Here is a 20,837-nt window from a genome sequence, read left to right as displayed (position 1 = left end):
TTAAGTGCATCTACTCTGCACACAAAAACAGTAACATTCATTCAATCCTCGCCAATATTTTCAGTTCCGAAATTTTAGTGTTAAAGTGTTTCTTCAGCTAAACAGTGAAGACATATAAATTTTATTTATTGATTTATTCATTTTTCAAAGCTAAAAAGACGCACGATTTATTTGACCAAGGAATTAATTTACCGAGGCACGAATTTCCTCCATTATTTTAGAAAAATTTATGCTATTTTTAGAGACATAATAAAAATTAAATAAATACACATATTTCAGGCTTTTTCCCAATTTTATAATATTTATTATAATTAATGTTCACATTTAAATAATTCCGAAATGCCTTTTTTAAATTTAAAAATGTTGCATGACAATAGACATTACATTAAAAAGAATGAAATGTATATATGCACCTAATGCGATGCATCGAACACCGACTCTGTAAATGGAAATTTTGATGTATGCAAGAGTTGCAACATTATCAAAATTTGATTAGTTCATAACTATATAAATAACAGTTTAAAAACATATACGCAGAGAGAAACTTCTCTTAGCGTTCAATCTCTTCCAAGTGATGAGCATTTCTTAAAACGCAATATATATCGCACTGAACATCACCTGTTACGACGACTGTAACTACAGAAGAGAAAATTATCTGCAAGTGCTTTAGGTCATTGATCTCAAACTGTAACTGCATATGGTTCGAAAGCGCAATTTGAAAACAGCTAACGAACCTTTTTTTTAAACAAAATTAAAAAAAATTTTAATTTCGCTTTATTAAAACATACATTTAAACATTTATTAAAACATACATAAACAATAGTAATAGTACCTCGGAAAAAATTCAAATTTATATCTAACTTCCATCTGAAATCTATTAGTTTGGTACCAGCAAAACATTTTTGTTGGCCACATTTCGTAATTCAAATACACTGGCAGCTAAATATTAAATTCTTAGCCTGATTTCTTTCAACTAATTGTAACATGTTAATCATTAAATAACTTACTTTAATTAAAGCTAAAAATAAAACAAATTGTGAAAACTTTCAAAGAAATTTTTTAAGTGGAACAACACTTGAAAATAAACAACAGCCTAGCCTTTTTCTCTTCTTCTTTTTTTTTTTTTTTTTAAATTTATTTATTTTTAATTAATTTATTTTTTATGTGTACGTAAGTAATTATAAATTTCCTTATTCCTAACAACAGCTTGACACTTGATGGCATTTCGATTCTAGTAAAGTTTGTAGCATCGGAGAGAAATTAACAAAAATTATTTTCATCACAGATTGTAGATATGACCTCCTCGGTGAATCTGGATCTTTTCTTATTAATTTTCATCCGTAAAAAAAATGCTTTTCACATGTTAATGTTTCCCCAGATCCAAGAGATTATTCTAGGTGTAAAAATTCGTAACTGTGTTTATTTATATTTTGACAAACAGGAATAAAAATTTAAAAAATCTGAAAGCTTTCAGATTTTATACTACGACCAAAGGGATTTTTTTTAACGTTCAAATATCATGTTCTTCGCACTTAAATCACAAAATTCAATTTAAAAGTAATATCGCAAAATAATTTAAAAACCGCATATCTTCAGAATTTCCGATATACAGTCTCGGCGCTGGAGAGGGGGGGGGTAATTCCCAGTACAGTGTTGCCACTACTCGCTTTGAAATCGTTGAGTTTGTTAATAAAAAATTCAACAAATTCTGAAATAGATAATACAGTTTTTACAAATTCTGAAGTACAACAATAGTTTTACAATAGTTTATCACTATTACAATAGTTATCACAATTACAATAGTTTATCACAATTACAATAGTTTATCACAATAGTATTACAATAGTAAGTAGAACAATAGTTTTACAAATTCTGAAATAGATAATAAAATAAATTCCAAATTTGGGCTTCCAGATGCCCATATTCGAGTGGAGGACTACGTTACTCAAAATTTGATGTCTCTAGGTACCGTTGTATTTTCACAGTACGAGAAACACGCACATTCTTCATTATTTAATTTATTTAAAAACAATGCAGGGCTCTAATATTAGGTGGCAACAATTTGAAAAGTGAAAAGCCGTTTTATAGTTGACGCCAAAAGTCAAAACGAAATTAAAAGCTCAAATTGCCTCTTTGGGCTAAAAATGTTAACTCGGACGTCAAATAACTCAAATCTTGAAATCTTTAAAACACTATGCTTGAAATGTCAGGATGAGGTTTCTCTTCGTAAAAACATCGCTACATGAATTATAAACTTCCGCATCGCTGCTGAACTGGGCGTATACGTGGCTCCGCTTATCCTCCTGTCCCCGCGGGTCACCTGAGTTAACGCTTTGTGAATTCTTCTTTCAGGGATATATTACGGACCCTGTTTATGTACCCCCTCCACCTACCCAAAACACGGGGAACGTATTAATACTGCAGTGATGACCAGCTACAACATGACGCTACAAAATGTGTGGAACCAATTCTATTAGCACCTGGACGTGTGAACCCAGAGACCGCGCATAGAACATTTGTAGAGTGTGCAAAGAAACCAAAGAAACTTAGCGAGTTTGCGTTTGTTTTCATATACTCGTATTACTCATATGTACAAGAGTAATAGACTTGATTATAAGACGTTTTGAAAATGAATGAAACTTTTATAGTAGCCCTGTATTATACATACACAGAATACTGTCATTAAATAGCATTTTTTTTAAGATCATTCGATACCGATGTCGCATTGACAAACAACAGAAGACTACTTTATGTAACTTCGAGATACCATCTTTTTGTGGCATTTTCAGAACTCTAAGAAAATTACTTCAAAGTTATATCTGTAAGTTTGGATTTGGCAACAGGACTATCGCATCGTGTATTTTTTGCGAACCTTCTAATTCGAAAATATCATTAAAATTATTAAAATATAAAAATAACCTTATGATTAGAAAAAAAAATAAAAATAAAAATAAAAATAAAAAAAAAAAAATAACAAATAACAGACAAAAATCTAAATTTGCAGAATTATTAGACATGCCCGGAAAAAAATTATTGTTAGCGAAATCTTCGGAAAAAATTCGACCCGCGATAAAGTTACTATTCTACTCGTGACTCATCTACTCGTTGAATGTGGATGAAATAATCAATTCTTTATCACAAGTGCTTTTGTTCATTTATTGACAGTAATCTCATAATTACTGTCACTAATACTGTTCAGAATTCACATTACAAGCTACTCAAATTAAGTTACACATCTGTTGTCAAATCTAGTTAAGAAGTAGACCATTCATAAGGTTCTCCATTGGCATATCGCCCCAAAACCTTGTGTCCGACGGAAATAACTGGCATCGAATACAATGCAAACAAGAATTGCGACTTAACGCCCTAATTATGGAAGCAAATGTAATTAATTACGTCACGTTAATTGAGGGCAAGCTCAAAACGCTGTTTCTTTGTGACCAGAATATTAACTCGTAAGGGCACTTAAATAAAACAACCACAAAAACGGAAAGTTTCTTTCCTAACAAGCAGTTTCATCAATAATAATGGATAATAAATACATAAATGAAATCTTCTGTGTTATATTGCTCCTTAAAGATGATTGATTGACAGCAAATTATAATCAGCACGTAGGAAAGTAAAAAATAAATAATAAAAATTAATTACTGAAGATGATGAAAACTGCTTTAAGCAAGTTCGAATTTAAGCTTAAATAATTAATTTTTTTATATTCTGCACAACTGTGTATCATTTTCGCAAAATAAACCACAAGTAAAAATTTTCGAAAGTTTATTTCAAATAGTGTTTAAAATATATAGATTTCTCTCACAAGCAAAATTCTCTAATTCATTTTTACAAAAAATTTCTAAAAAAAAAAAAAAAAAAAAAAAAAAAAGAGAGAGAGAGAGAGAGAGAGAGAGAACACAAAATTAAATTCTAAGAGGGGCCAACACATTTTTCTCATAAGGAGGTGGGGGAATTCTATGAAATAGTCCCCTAAAAAAATACAAGTAGTCCTATATGAGAAATCCACCAATGGCCAAAGAATTCAGATTCCCCGAATTCAAACCCTGGAAAATAGGCTAGCTGTTTAGGCGATATCATAGTTTTACAGGTTGAAAAAGTGAATTAAGAGTCAATTTCCCTTAGAAAATCCTCTACGAAGGCATCCTTCCTGGGCAGATAGTCCTTTTGCACGTTTTATCTTAATTCAACCAACCAATTTTGCTACATTAGAACATTTACAAATGATGGGAACAATTTCAAAACTCAATTACAAACAACAAGATATTCATATACACGCCACTGGAAAGAATCTTACAGATTATCTTCTTACATAATGCATTACACGGAGTAAAGTACTACACAAATGACGAACCTTACGTATTTAGAAGTAGTGAAAGATGATTTATGTAACGGACCGCTCACGTGGGAATATCGAAGATCGTGATATATAGTTGTCTGCTTCGCTGCTTGTTGTCTTCATTATTTGCACATATCCTCTAAACTAGAACTAATTTTTAATTCTATGTTCATTATTTGCACATATCCTCTAAACTAGAACTAAATTTTAATTCTATGTTTCCTGTTAGTAATATGATGAGGTACAAACTCCGATTCACTAACGAGGACTACGTCTACGGCTAACCCTAAATCACAGTTAATATGGCAACAGGAAAAAAAAAAAAAAAACTGTTAACAATTTACTAGTATTTTTGAATATTTTAATTGGAGAAGATAATCATCTTGTTACGGAAATTATATCAGCATTCGAAACAGAAAAGAATAACATTTTTGTTTACATTACTCCTGTACTTCGGCAGTTGTCACTGAGAAACAGATGATTAAAGTTGTACATGCCATTTATTTTTACAATTTAGCAATTTATTTGTAACATACGGTTTAAAAAAGTTTAAATATTCCAGACAATGTGCACTTAAATTATGCACCGCTGTGGATTAAAAAAAAAATTCCTAAATACCATGACATTATTTGGTATCCTACAAATGTATTTTTCTTTTTTGTATTTCCCAGAGAAATTTTGATTTATTCTGATATTTTGTGACAGAATTCTTCCATCCGAAATAAAGAAACTCTTTTAGGCTATGCCCGGTTAATTCGCAAGCGTGTTTAATCGTTGGTTAATGGAAAGTTAACTGTATTTTATTACAAAAATAAATACAACAGATATACTCCAAAATGTAACGCGGTCTGGATAAAATTATGCATGCAAATACTTCAAAGACAGACTGTGCAAATGATTAGAAAATCATGGACAGAGTAAAAGGCAATAAACATTCCTGCACGGTAAACGTGCAGCGAAGAAGGATTATATATTATAAAAATGTAACTATGTAAGAAAAAAACTACATGGGGATTAAAATTGTGATATTTTACTTAAATTTCATAATTAGTACAAAACATTTCCAAAAGAACATGTGGAGGAGAGGCTTTTTTTAGAGGAAGACGCCTAATTATAAATGTTTTTAACCACTAATACTGAAAGCAGATTTCATTTCAAAGCAATATTATCTTATTTACTCTCCAGAATCTATGAAAAGAGAGAAGAGAAAAAAAAATAATTTTGGAACCCTTTTCCCCTAATCCAATGCGGTCCTCTCACGGAAACAGACGAGATATTTGTTTTGACGTAGGGAAACGTATCTTCCTCGCCTTTAATCATATCCATCATTGACGTGCGTCGAGGCGCATGCGTGGCGGCGACAGACGACTCAGGAAAAGGGTTTTCAAGGTCATCTATCCGTTTTCAGCGGGAAATCTGTAACCCAGTTATGTTGCTGGCTGCCCATCCCCCTTTGCCAATCGTTTCTCTAATCTCTGGATGCATCACGGGAAAGCAAATCTCTTTGGATCTCTCCCCGTCTATCTTTGATTAGTTCTGATTCCTAGTAATTATGATTATAAGCATTTTTTATTACATCTACACTAACCCACTGCCACATCCGGCAAGCAATTAAAACTCAGATCACTATCAGTTTTGTCGCAGTCAAATAGGACAACGTCTTATTAATGGATGGGTGTCAGAAAGGATTAACGGAAATCATGTAACTAATTTTTCGACATGGACTGAAAGATTATGTTCCAGTTTCCATGTTTTCTACAGTATATTATCATATAATTACTAGATAATAATGTTTTGAGGCACGAGTCAGAAGTCGGAAACAGTGTGTTATTTTATACAAGAGCAAAAAGGGAGCCGCCGAGGGGACTACATTCAGGAAAGCTTGAAATCCTTCAATGTAAAATTTTAAATACATACTTAGATATTTTTTAAATACATATTTATATGTTTTTAAGTCCAGGTTTTGCAAATTATATTAGGAACACGAACTAAATTTTTAATTTTAGTATTTCAGTTTTCCTTTATCAGCGTCGACTGATACCGTTTAGCGAAGCCTCGATTTATAAACTACCTTGCCGCATGTTTATATAATTAATCATGTACCAGATAAGCAATTCCACTGTTTCGTCTTAACTAATATAATTGAGATTTGTAATAAAATTAACAAAAACTTTTCAAACTCTTCTTTCAGTCCCATTTTTTCTCCGGGAAGGGGGATCAGGAGAAAAAAAAATGAAACTTTCTTTTAAGAATTTAAAAAAAAAAGTAAATTATTAATCCCCCCCTCACGAAATACTTTCACGTCAGTGATATTTACAACATTGAAAACCAGTGTTCTTGGCTCTGTAAATCCAAAAAGCCAATGATTTTTTTTTTTTTTTTTTTTTTTTTTTAAATGCCGATTATTATTCCAGAAGCTTTTCAATTTAAAGAAGGGTTACACTTCAATACCCGATCATAAAGTTGAAATCCACCTAAACAGAAAACATAAGTTAAATGTCATGTTCTTCGCCCTTAAACCATAAAATTCAATTCAACAGCAATATCACAAAATAATTTAAAAAGACCTTACCTTTAGAATTTCCGATACACAGTCTCGCGCGCTGGAGATAATTTTTTCCCCTGCACAGTGTTGCCATTGATCGCTTTGAAATCGTCGAGTTTCTTTATCAAAAACTCATAAATGCTTCACAAAATATGAAATAGATAATAAATTCCTAATTTGGGCTTCCAGAAGCCGATATTCGGGTGGAGGATTACGTTATTCAAAATTTGGCTGCTCTAGGTACCGCTATTTTATCACAATGCGAGAAACATACATATATTTATGCAGATTCTTCATTATTTAATTTCTTTAAATATAATAGAGGGCGATAATATTTGGTGGCAACAATTTGAAAAGTGAAACGCCACAAAATGCCAAAACGAAATTAATAGTCCATATGAGCCAATGCCTTTAGAGCTAACTATTAATTAAAATGAAATAAAATGTAAAGATAAATAGTTTTGGTGAAATGATTATGTGAAATTGTTGCATTTCTCAGTATAATGTAACATCAAAATCTAAAGAGGAGATGCTTTGCCGGAAAAGTAAGGATATAGGGGCATATCTATTTGAGTAAATGGCACTCTAAATTGGCAAGATATCGCCAAGTTGGTAATGGTTTTTGCGATTTATTTTGGGCGCCAAATTTGGCGATAAATCGCCAAAAGTGGACTATTTGGCAATACTTTGGTCTAGTCTCTGTATAACTGTAATGAGTATTATAATTGAATAAATGCAATTGCCGAGATTTCTCGGCTGCCGGGTGAAAAATATATAACACCAGAGAGACAAGAATATAGAGGCATGTCTATTTGAGTAAATGGTTATCACTTTAAATTGGCGAGATATCACAAAGTTGTAATGGTTTTGGCGACTAATTTTTACAGCCAAATTCGGTGAGAAATCGTCAAAAGTGGACCATTTAGCAACACTTTAGTCCAGTCCCTGTGTAACTGTAATGGGTATTGTAATTGAATAAATGTAATTGCCGAGATTTCTCGGCGGCCGGGTGAAGATCAGAGAGAGCATCTGTTTGCAGTTGTTAGTTTAGAGCGACTACGAAGTAGCGAGATATTTCCATGATAGGTTCGCCTTTTAAGATGCGCTTTCGATTGCCTTGTGTTTAACGTTTTAAGTAGTTTGAAGTGTAATTACTGACTGGGCTCTGTGATACTATGAAGACTTTACGAATATTTTTGGGAAAAGTTCTAGAACTGTGATTTTTTTTTTTTTGGGGGGGGGGGTAAATGGAAATTATTCAGAAACAAGTAACAGCTTTAGATTACTCAACTGATTACAGTACTTGATACGACAACAGTCGGGGCCTAAAATTACATACAAAAGAAACATAAAGAGAACAGATTAAAAAAAAAAATAAGCAGACGTTAATTTTGTATGTAGAAAATGATATATACGCTATATACTGTGATGCGGTCAGATCAGATGAGGGGCACGGAATGGAAATTATTGGTGATGATAAAAAAATATCAGGGATATGTGCTCTAGACAGGATATTTTCGTGGATGATTTTAAAAGGAAAACAAGCTTGGATTTTAGGATATGAGAATTCCCATGCCTTCACAACTACAAACAACTGCATATCTACAGAAGAGATACATTTTCAGCAGTTAATTGCTCCACTTCAGAAACAAGACAGATACCAGATAAGACTGATAAATCCATTAGCTACTGTCTGTATCCATGCAAATATTCTTATTCTGGATAAATCGGAAGCTGAACTAACCGGTTCACTTCACGTGCGATGAGGTGGAGGGGATGCAAAATGTCACGTTTCCTAACAGGAAGGAATACGCTTGTTAACAACTGGATGTGCGAAGCGGTTGACCTTGGCAGATCCGCAGATTTTATTAACGAGAGCCTGGTATCCCCCCTCCAATTCACCTTTCTCCATTCTTTCGTCTACATATATCGGTGCCGCAGCAAAGTGGTCACAACAGATGTCTCGCGGTTTCTTTTAAATTACAGACTGCGATGCAATATAGAATGAAAGAAACGAGGGGAGAAATGGTAGAAATCAGGGGTATAGCTCTAACACACGCAACAGACACTTAAAAAGATCAAATTACATTTACCTAGACTAAAGATAACACTAAGTCTCTCAATTTAAGATCTGCTCCCCTGGATGTCTAAAAAGTGACAAAATTATGTAAAAACAGATTCAATGTAGCTTAAAGGTCAGTTTTAAGTAACACGTGGTAATTCCGCTAAGCCGAATACAGGATTTTGGTGTTTCTTCATGTACGCAAATCTGAGCCATTTTTTTTCTAATTCCTTTCCTTTAGCACCATAACTGACTTACCACAACTCAGTCTGGAAGCTTTATATAAAATCTACAGAAATGAAGTCTTTAAGTATAACCCTTTGACGCGAGCGATATTATTTTTATAATTTTTACTTCCTTGTACGAAGTAAAGAGGAAGTATTGTAATCGCGAAAAGTTTCAGGCAGCATATTTCAACGAAAATATCCATTTTGACCGCTATCGAAAGCAATTTAACGATGTTTTTGCGTGATATCTGTACGTAAGGACAGAATAAAAGAAAGACTCTTTTCCTCCAAAAAAATTAAAAAACTGCTTTAAAATTAATTCTGAAGAGAATTTTTCGTGGCGTCTGTACGAACGTACGTATCTCGCATAACTCAAAAACGACTACCCTCAGAACGCTGAAATTTTGTATATAGGACTGCTATAACATGTAGATGGGCACCTCGTATTTTGGTTGCAATCGGCCGCACCAAACGTATATAAATGTATTTATATATATATCCACTCTTCATGTATGCAAATCTGAGCCATTTTTTTCTAATTCCTTTCCTTTAGCACCATAACTGACTTACCACAACTCAGTCTGGAAGCTTTATATAAAATCTACAGAAATGAAGTCTTTAAGTATAACCCTTTGACGCGAGCGATATTATTTTTATAATTTTTACTTCCTTGTACGAAGTAAAAAGGAAGTATTGTAATCACGAAAAGTTTCAGGCAGCATATTTCAACGAAAATATCCATTTTGACCGCTATCGAAAGCAATTTAATGATGTTTTTGCGTGATATCTGTACGTAAGGACAGAATAAAAGAAAGACTCTTTTCCTCCAAAAAAATTAAAAAACTGCTTTAAAATTAATTCTGAAGAGAATTTTTCGTGGCGTCTGTACGAACGTACGTATCTCGCATAACTCAAAAACGACTACCCTGAGAACGCTGAAATTTTGTATATAGGACTGCTATAACATGTAGATGGGCACCTCGTATTTTGGTTGCAATCGGCCGCACCAAGCGTATATAAATGTATTTATATATATGTTACCCGGCTCAGTGATCTCAGTTTCTTTACTCTTATATGTTTGTAAATTGTACATTTTTTGGTTTAAAAATGATTAAATTATGTTGTTTTTGTCTTCCGGTTAAGGCTTTTATACCTTTCGTAATTCTGGAAGCAATATTGGTACAATTATCAACAATTTAAAAGCTGTTTAAGTGCGGTTAAGTTTTAAATAACATGGCGGACATATTTGTTTACATTTGAAACAGCAGAATTGTAGATTTGTTGCCAATCTAAAGAGACTAAGCTTCGCAACACAAAAATAACGCCTTCATTTATTATTGCGAATTAAATCATGCTTAATCCTTTCTGGAATTTTTTCGAGGAAATAAGTGTTTATTTACTTCATAATTTTTAATGCAGATATTTTGAGTTTTTATGTATTTTTGCCTTGTCGTGAAGTGAGAGCTGAATAAATTGAATGAGAAATACTCAATCGTCTGTGAAAAACTGCTTCTTTTCTGTTATGTTTGCTTAATTTCTTTCATACTTCGTTTCAGCTTTATTATAGTATTTGAATAGAACATGTGGCAACGATAATTCTTCAAATGATATAAATTTTGTGCATTCAGAGTGTCGAAATAGTAAACAAATATAGTGAATTTTAAAGAGTGCATTTATTCTATTGTGGTTTATGCGCTGTCGACGAAGTAGATTTAATTCAATCCAATCAATTTAAATGAAATTCAAGAAAAAAATGCGTATAATTTAATATTTCGCACAAGGAAGTCATGTGGTGTACACATCAGATTTTTTTAACTAAAAACTCTAGAAATTGAATATTATGATCCTAGAGACAAATAATATATGAATTAAAAAAAATCTACTCTTGCCCACTGTTTTGTGGGTGGTGGTCGCACTGTGAAACCACCGCGCGTCTAGGACTTTGAAACTTACCTAGGTAGTAGGTAAAAAAAACTTGCCTTTCTCCGTGCGCGTTTCCAATAAATGACGAAATTTACGAATTAAAAAAAAAAATGCATGTAAGAATTGCATAATATATACATTTTTTACATTATTTTACAAACTAAATCGTCAGAAAAAATTAAAAAATAAACGTTTATGTAACTTTTTATCGCAGTGAAAGTATAAGTACCTACATAATAAGGACGTTTGGCTACATGGATTAAAAAATTCAGTAAAATAAGGATTAAAAAAGACTCAGTTTTTTTTTTTTTTTTTTTTTAAATTTCATACAACAAATACTTTTGTGACACTGTTCAAAACATCTTTTGTCTTTTTGGTACATGCATAGACCCACATTGTACGTTTCGCACGTGTGTCTTCTTCTATGATGTTTCTTCCTTGTGCTACAAAATGTACACTGATTGGATCTAAATTTCACTGGTATATGTTCAGCGTTATTTAGTTTCTTTTCATCTGGCACATGGAATTTGTGGTTTTTTTATGTTAATGGGGAAAGGCTTGGTCTTTTTGGCTTTGGTACGGATCCTTCGTTTCCCATTCATACTTATTTTATTCGTATTTCATCTCAGAATATTCAGAAAATATTTTAAATTTAAATAAAACTTTACGCGATTTCTATTTTTAATTACAGCAAAGTATATTTACTTTAAATTTAAACCACAGGAAATAATTTATAAAATCACAATATTAGCTTGGGGGGCAAGTGTGTTGAGGTCAGAGAAAAGTCTCTGGAAAAGAAAGACCTTTTTACTGGGCAGGTGCATCTATTGTTTAGTAATAACTCTGCGATTTCAAAACCCCTTATCTATATCCGGGTAAAAATAAACATTCCTATTTGAGAAGCAAGCAAACGCCATTGTTAAGAGCAGTGTTTTCAAGGCGCGACCACCGTGCCTCTAGAGCATCCTGACACAAATGCTCTAGTGGGGCAGTGGTCGGCGCCCTGAAACCACACACACACACACACACAAAAAAAAAAAAAAAAAAAAAAAAAGCCATACATATAGAGGTTTTTTTTTTTAATGTATGCAGTTTAATTTTTGCTATTTTTTATTGTTTATGATAGAAATCATGATGTGCGATGAATAACTTTTGAAATTTAAAGTTGTTTATATTAATAAAAGGAAGTTATTTTGTCTCATTGAAAACGAATTTTAAAAGACATCCGATTTGAAGTACTAAGACCTAAAACATGTATGATTCTGTAGTCATTTTGTGTTATTTAGAGGTAAAAGATCAGTAATCGATTGATTTTCACTCAAAAATTTCGGAAGGAAGAGGAGAAAAAAATTCGAAAATTGGTGGGTTTCAGGGCGCGACCACCGCGCGTCAAAGGGTTAAGTAAATCTTAAATCAATAAAATGAGATGAGGTGGCTTTATTCCAAGACACCCAGAAAAATACTAGTGAGATCCCGATTCAACTCTTTCAATTTTGCATATATTTCGATATTTTAAAGGTATCTATTATTCTTTACCTTAAGGTATCTATTACTCTTTACACGTTAACACATCCATAATATGAACATTTTACTGAAATCTAAATTAGTGCAGTCCAGCAGGCTCAAGTTTTGCAAAGCCAAGTAATACTCATAGTCGCTAATCCAAGTTATTGAAAGGTAATCAAGTAATAAAATAGTTTTATGCGGAACTCGCACTAAACTATACAAACTACTATTACATGCCTAGCAATTAAATATTTCTAGTGCATAAATGTCCCTACCGTTCGATTAGTGCGGAGTGTGCAAATGCCACTAAAACCTTGCGAATTTGTGTTTAACCATTATACCACGAAAGTACACACAGGAAATGTAATAGTTTCTCAAAATCTAATACAGCACTTCTCAAACATTTTACTCTCACAGAACCGATGAAATAAGGCATATATCACAGGGAACTTCTTCATAGAAATTGCATATGAACAACTTATTCATTATTATATCTGCGGAACCTTTTAACACGACATTGGGGTTCAGGGAAATCTCAATTGCTCTCCCACCTAATCTTAGTCACGTGATTGGAGTCTAGTGAAAAAAGCCATTTATTTCATTAATAGCACTTGCGCACAGGAGCTCAGGCTAAATCTCTATATTTCTAAAAATATAAGCGTCGTATTTGCAAGAAATAAATACTTAAAATATATTTGCAGGCCGCGCGTTTGAAAACACGTGTCTAAGGAATGAAATATGAAAAGTACAAAGAGATAGCAGATGGTAAATAAAACGCATAAGTAACGGAACGTTTGTTAAAGAACCGTAATTAGTAATACCAAGAAGCCCCTCCCTCCCCCCAAAAATATTTTTATTCAACAAGTGGGTGGAGCACTTCAAGATGACACTATCGGCAGCAGGCGAACGAGGAAGGTGGTTAACGTTATTTTTTAGACATCAGAAATATGAGCATGCACGCAGAATAAGCAACTAACTCTCTCCCCATCGTATTTTATTCAAGTGATCATTTTCTAAATTAAAACATAAATTTATCACATTTTACAGTAGTAGAATTCTCTGCCAATGAAATCCTACTCACATAGCACCTGCAAATGAAAGTAAACACGAATTCATTAAATAAATAAATACATAAAAAATAATTAGAAATATTAGGTCAGGGCTACGTCAAGCCCACATGCTCTTCGACTGACAGCGCTCTTTTTTCCCCTCAAATGCATCTAATTTTCTAGAAAGATGGCGGTAGCGTCTGCATGCATACGTCGCCATTCCTCTTTAAAGCTTTTCTTTTCATCTAATCCTTTCCATACTTTTTATGAATAAATAAACATAGTTTTAAATTGAAACGAAAATTTAACTGACAAAAGATTCCCAATAATAAAATTATGGAAATTAATTAAAATTCATAAAAAAGAAGAAACGCTTTTTTTAAAAAATAATGCAACTAATTACGGTTCTCGGTAAACCTGGTAAGAAAGGCATTATCTTTTAACTCTTAATGATACCGAGCAAGCCACAAGTCGCCACATATAATGCACGGGACTTCTTCATGACTGTACGCGCAACCATAATGCAATTCGGATTTTCGTCTGCATTATTAATTATTTAATTGCACATGGAATGAAAATCTTCGACACCTTTATGGAAAATCATTTCAATCGCATAAAGATGAGGACATGTGAATAAAAGGTACGGATTTAGCATAAATGGGTTCGCTGCACGTTTATGTAATATACAAGAAGAGTGGTTTCGCATACAGATGCCGCAGACCTGATTAATTTATTAATCAATAACGAAAATCGGACTTGCAATAAACGGGCAAAGAGGTCCGCAAAGAAGGCTCTTTTTGAATTTAGAGAAACCTGGAAGAATCTTATTCAAGTAAAGGTGAAATTATTGTTGGTAACTTCTTCGTAGCATAATCATAGGTATCACAAACAGCATGGCCAAAAAATAATTGCGTCTGGGGCTATTAAAAAATGATTGGGTATCAGTGAAATTAATTTTAAATACCTTTTTATTTAGCTACCATAATCAAGTTTTTAGTTTTGTTTGGCTTTTAAAACTTATTCAAACATACAATACGTTTAAAACTACATCTACAACCACACTGCCACAGAAGTTTTTGAAGGAGGATGGCTAAAACTGATACCATTTTAAAGCAGATTGTCAAATACATATTTCAGCCTGAACTCTACCATGTCTCGCAAGGACTAGGAACCCACCCAAAGCCGTAACTTGGGTTTTCAACCCCCCCCGGAACAACTGAAGATTTTGTGCCTCCTTCTGTGTGCCAAGAATGGAAACCATTTCATTCTAAAATTTCGTAATATCAATTTGGTGTCTACTTGGCTGTCCCCCCTTTTCCCACCCTAGCTACACCACCGGGCCTAGCAGCGGCCAAATGGTTACGTCGCTGAACACTGTAGTTCGTTCGGGCGAAAAGGCTGGCTGTGTGGGCGTTCTCGTGTTTTCCCCCAGGTATAATGAATATAAAAACCTGTTTTTCTTAGAAAGTCATCTACGGAGGCATCCCTCTCTTTAGGCAGATAGCTTTGTCGTAATCCAATAAACTCTCAAGGACTAGCCTTTCAGATAGAGCTCCTCCAAATCAACATTAAGCTCAGACACACTAATGTTACCCCAAAAAACCTGCCACACACGACTTTCAAGATGCCCAAAATTGCCAAAAATTCTGCCATCTCTGTTTTACCTTTTGTGCATGTGGCAGCTGAGTTTGGAGAATCTACAGATAAGTATGTACGAGTCTTGTTGCTCTGCTTGTTTTAATTAGTAACATATCCCTTTATTTGATAATACTCCCAGTTAGCTGAAGGTTGCATGCATAAAAGCAATGGATTATTTGTGTTAAATGACGCATGAATCTCAAAAATGAATACTCTAATAACGTAGTTTTGGCATTTGAAATTTTGTAGCGAGTGTAATATGACGCAGTTATGTAATTAGTACCCCCCCCCCGAAAAAAAGTAAATCACAATCGTTAACATTTCATGACCTTAAGTTCATACTTAATACTTTCTTGAGAACCGTTTCATTGCCGCTTTTAAAAACAATCCTTTTTGCCAAGGAATAAAAGAGTGGGAAAAGGTAGAGAAAACGAAAATATACTACCTCCCCTCACACACACACACACAGAGGGAAACAACAACAACAACAAAAAAAAAAAAAAAAAAAAAAAAACCCACTCTCATAATAGTTACATTTTTCCTCTTGTTAGATATTCCAATAAAGAGAATAAATATGAACTAGCAAGACAGTGTCTGTAACGATAGTTTACATGTAAACGTTAAATAACTGTTAACATCTAACTTTAGTTTCAATAACTGATCTTAACAACAAACTATTTCGTTAAATTCCACACTATATCAGTCTGCATGCTGAAACGATCAACTATCACTTAAATCAAATTCTTCTGCTCAGATAAAAACTCAACTGACCGAGAATACCTAATTTAAATCCTCTTTTATCTTTCCTTCTCTGATCGCTTGCCAAGGTAAGGAAGAAATGGGTGAAAGTGGTAATGGTAGAGAATTTAAAATAAGTTTCGGAAGGCAAAAAAACGAGAGTGGATAAAATAGTGAGAGTAGTCCTTTAGCACTGACCTAGTCAACGGAAAACACGAAATCGCTATCGCTCTTTGCCAACCGGGTCAGTGGGTCAGATGAATCCAAGAGGAAAACTAGGTCGCCAGTTGTTGCTAAAGCTGTTCTGGGCGGCTCGACTTGCTCTGACACTGGAGATGGCGGCGGGAGAAATGTGATGACGGCTTTCGGGCGTGGGAGTTTTTGCTAGCAACGAGTCTTTTCCCACTATCTGATGTTCAAGTCAAGAACGTGACGGGGAGCACATGATTACATGAACTATCCAATCATTTAATTTATTTATTCATTAAAAAGAATATCCCTCCTTTGTAATTAAGCCGACCTAGCAATGTCAAATTGCGAATGTTCATTAAATACACACATGAAGATGATACATTTTATACCAGATTTTACAAATCGCAATGTGTCATTTATGTCCAGCTTCTATTTTTCAATTATCCCTTTTATGGAACAGGACAAATATGACCCAATCTTCCGAACAAAAGGTCGAATATCAGGCCTAAATTCAATAAAATAATGAAAAACATCACATTGTGGTTTACTAATGCATAAAAATTACTTTAAAATATAATTAATTAAATATGTATTTACACACAGTTTTAATGTAAATGAAAATGCATTTACATGCAGTTTTAACGTTTAATAATTATAGTTTTCAACTGGTTATTTTAAATTGGTTTTACATAGATTCCAATCTTGGTAAAATAACACTCAAATTTTGAGGTGCTTCTGGACAGCATGAAAAATAGTGGTGCATGTTTCTTGGCCTAAAAAAGATGAGCCAAGCTATGCAATGCCCGATATAATATTTGTACATGACCAAGATATAATACATATAACTACCGAGTCTAAAAAAGCCCATTTCGCTTTTAATCTAAAATATAGTAACTCATGAAGGGGGCGACATAAACAAAGGTCATTAATGTGCTCCCTTTTTAAATACCAGTGCATTTTTTTATCTAGTTTGATTAACGTGTGTGTAACGCAAAGTGTATATGAGAAAGGTTCATGTGAAATCTTTCTTATTTTTGCTTTTAGTATGCTCCAAATTTACAGAAGTTAATTCAAAAGAAACTGCTAATTATTATTATTATTTTCTAACTCTGTGTGTTTGCCTGCAATTCTATAAATTCCATTTGCAATCCTGTAGCTAAGTCTGACTGATAATTAGGAATGCGGTTACAAATATATCGCAATGTAACTGATGTTATCTTAAATTTTGAACTTATTCTAAAAACCTATCAGAAAATATCAATGTTCCGCAATTTTCGCCAGTTACGCTTTTTATTCTGACAAAACGCCAGAATTAACTCTTGCCCTTAGCGTGAAATTACCGCATTTCAATTTAATTTCGGATGTTTTCACACCCTGAAATACCGTTTTCTAGTTGTTTCGGGCTGTAAGCATGTACGCTCAGTTGACATAACTAAACAGTCTTATCCATTAAAAAAAATCACCCAACCATTTTGCATTTTTCGATATCATTGTCGCACTCACTCATCCTTTCAGTTATACGACACGAACTTCCATTGGCGGATTCTCACAGTGGGAACTGGATTTCGTAGCGTAGAGAGACACCCCCTACAGAGACTATCTCTGAAAGTGATTAGTATTTTTGAGAACATACTAAAATACGTACATCAGCGACAATCATGTTCTGTAAAGTGACTACCTCCACCACAGGATATCAAAATGGTCTACAGCCATGGATGGACGTTATAGAGAGATTTCACTGAATTCATATGACAGTATTAACAGCTTCCTCTCATAATTTATGGAAAATATTTCAAAATTGATACAATTAGGTTATCTGTCTAGTTTAGGATGATCAGATCCAAAAAACTAAACACACATCGTCATTACGAAAACGCAGAAGAACAAACTTATCTTTGTATACACAAGTGCTATTTATATGCAATATATTCACTTACAGAACACTTCACGATGCTTATAGGAGAGGAATATTAAATGATGATTAACACGATATATTAGATCCACTACAAAAGTTCTTAAATAATTACTCCTTTCAGCGAATAATGATATCAATTAAAACTTCAAATAGCAATCCTAAGAACAGTTATTAGTGTTCTTTATTAAGCAACTGAGTTGTTATGAAACTTTAAAAATAAAAAAAAACTAGTGCAAAAATTACTTCATCTATGAGTTTTAATCTAATGCCGAAATGGAATGATCTCTTCCTAAAATTCTTAAAAGGTTAAAGTGAAGCTTTACAAAGAAATCACCAAAAGGCTTGGTAATCATTATCGCATCGAAAACAATTAATAATAGTATAATGAAATTAAAGTTGGGGGAGGGGGGTTCGATACATTTCGATAACAAATTCTCTTCAGTTATTTGAATTCACGGTAAAACGTGCTAGATTCCTCATAACAAAAGACTGATGAGCAGCGCCCTCTAGTGGCATTAAAATTTTTTTGAAGAAGAAGTATTGAAGGGTGGGGGTATTGAAATAGCTAAAAAAGGAACGCAAAACTTAAGTTCTATAAACAGATTCCCACAAATATCTCTTTTGATAAGAGTCAATATGGTATTCATCCAATGCTTTACGTAACCTGAAATACTGTTTAATTTATATTTACACAGAGCAACATAATTAAATACAATTCTGTACATTTAAAATTAACTTCACTTTTTAATAAAATATTTTTCATCACCAAATGCAATAATTAAGATGAAATTAATTTTTAACAAAGAGACAGAAAAAGAGGTCCACAACTTTTAACAGTCATTAAAATGACTTTAGCTACAGCTAAAGTTTATTCCCTGAAAAAGAGAAAACGATAGATTTTGGAATAATATTATTAACGAAAAAAAGATGCTTTTGAAAATGTGTAACATGCAGCGCCCTCTAGTGAATCTTATTTTAAAAACATACTTTTTTATGAACTGTTTCTTAAAACGAGTATGAAAGCTGTAAAAAATGCTAGCGAATAATTCAAATATTTTCTTCTTTTTAATGAAAACACGCAATATAATGGCTTTCTCACCTACGTTCGGGCGTAAAGCGGTTGTCTTAGACATATCATTGGGACTAATGAATTCGCGACTGCTGGTTGCACTCTGAAAACAATTATTACTAGGAAAATCACGGCCTGCTGTACTAATATTTACATGAAGTTTTATTTCATGGAACATATACTGCCTCTACAATACAACTGCAAAGAATAAATATTTACGCGCGTTGGCTTTTTTTTTCCGACAAAAACGTAGGTCAGATAATGTTCAAGGAATAGATTAGATTACAACATAGCCTACATTCGCATCTAAGCCATATTACGACATGTGGCATAGCTCCTGGAGGATGGCAGAGCAAGGGGGAATTTATGTCACCGGACGCAGCACCCAAGGGCGTCAAATTGGTGTTACGAAATTTTAGAATGAATTTTTCATTCTTGGGAAACAGGAGCGGGCGCGAAATCTCCAGTTGCCTCCGGGCGCTGAAAACCCTAGCTATAGCTCTGATTACGACGTCTCACGTGAGGGTGTCTCAAAGTCAAATTGCCCGGGGACCACATGCACGATCTCTAAACGGCCAGATTTTTTTTATTTTAATTTATTTATTAATTTTATGAAATGAAAAAGTTTACTAACAAAATTAAATCCTTTAGTGCATTTTAAATTTCGCTTAGTAAATGTTTATCAAATGTGCATAAAGAATAATACTGTGGCAAAGAGGAAAAAAATAAAATTACATTTATTTTCTACCCGAAATCTAAAGTTTGGCACCAGAAATCTAAAGTTGGGTACCAGAAATCTAAAGTCCGGTATAAGACAATTTTGTGGGTTACTGATGAATTAAGCATTAAGCAAAGTAAAAACGCGCTTAGGGTATCAAGGAAAGGGGGCACCACAAAAAATTCGCGCTATTAATCATCAAATTCGTGGCGAAGCTAAACAAAGGCCGAGAGAGAGAATGGAGGGGAAAACGGGCATTCCTATAAATGTATGCTGAGGGCACCACAGATCTTTTAAGTGCTTAGGGCAAGTCTTAATATTAAAATATTTTTTATATATATAAGGCATAATATTAAAATGCCGCCCCCTTTTGGGGGAAAAGAACATTTAAAAAGTGAGGGTCTTGGAATTTTTCTAGCGCAAATTTCTTAACCCAAGAAACAGATTAATTTTCATTTTAATACAAATAATTTATGCAAAACAAGTTTCGAAGTATTGTAGCTTTTATGTCCTTCACTTTTTTAACAAAATCATTTACTAACGCTTTTCAAAAATCCCGAAAATGCTGTTGAAATTTTCTGATACTGTAATGAAAATTGCTGTAAAAAGACTTCTCTTCTTGCGAATCTCAAAATTTTAAAACTGAAATCCCTTCCAGACACACGAAAATTCTACATTTCGCCGTCGCGTTAACATGAAGACAGTTAGTTATGACTACCAAAGTTATATTTTAAATGGTTCGTGGACCTTTTAACAAAACAATACTGCCAATAAAGCGTTTCCTCACTCAAGTAATTTTTCACAGTACTTCAATACACATTTTCGTCTACTTGGTATTTTAGCCTGTGATATTATTACGTTTTTAAAGCTTTGCAGGTCTGAGTGAAAGATCTTTACAACATAATATTAC

The 20,837-nt window shown here is 33.4% G+C and overlaps 1 protein-coding gene and 1 long non-coding RNA gene across 3 annotated transcripts in view; one reads left to right on the top strand and one right to left on the bottom strand.

Annotated features, from left to right (window-relative positions):
- Nucleotides 1–20,837, top strand: part of LOC146997091 (uncharacterized) — a 193,391-nt gene that overhangs the window by 7,533 nt on the left and 165,021 nt on the right. The window lies entirely within an intron of this gene.
- ftz-f1 (ftz transcription factor 1) overlaps nt 1–20,837 on the bottom strand; it is a 287,571-nt gene that overhangs the window by 131,670 nt on the left and 135,064 nt on the right. The gene's annotated exons all lie outside the window — the stretch shown is intronic.

The sequence above is a fragment of the Stegodyphus dumicola genome, chromosome 5 (genome assembly GCF_044657685.1).
Source record: "Stegodyphus dumicola isolate Sdum_Otavi_A_Nest chromosome 5, ASM4465768v1".
Lineage (NCBI taxonomy): Eukaryota > Metazoa > Arthropoda > Arachnida > Araneae > Eresidae > Stegodyphus > Stegodyphus dumicola.
The sequence above is the reverse complement of the archived record's forward strand: the minus strand, read 5'-3'. Positions and strand labels throughout refer to the sequence as shown.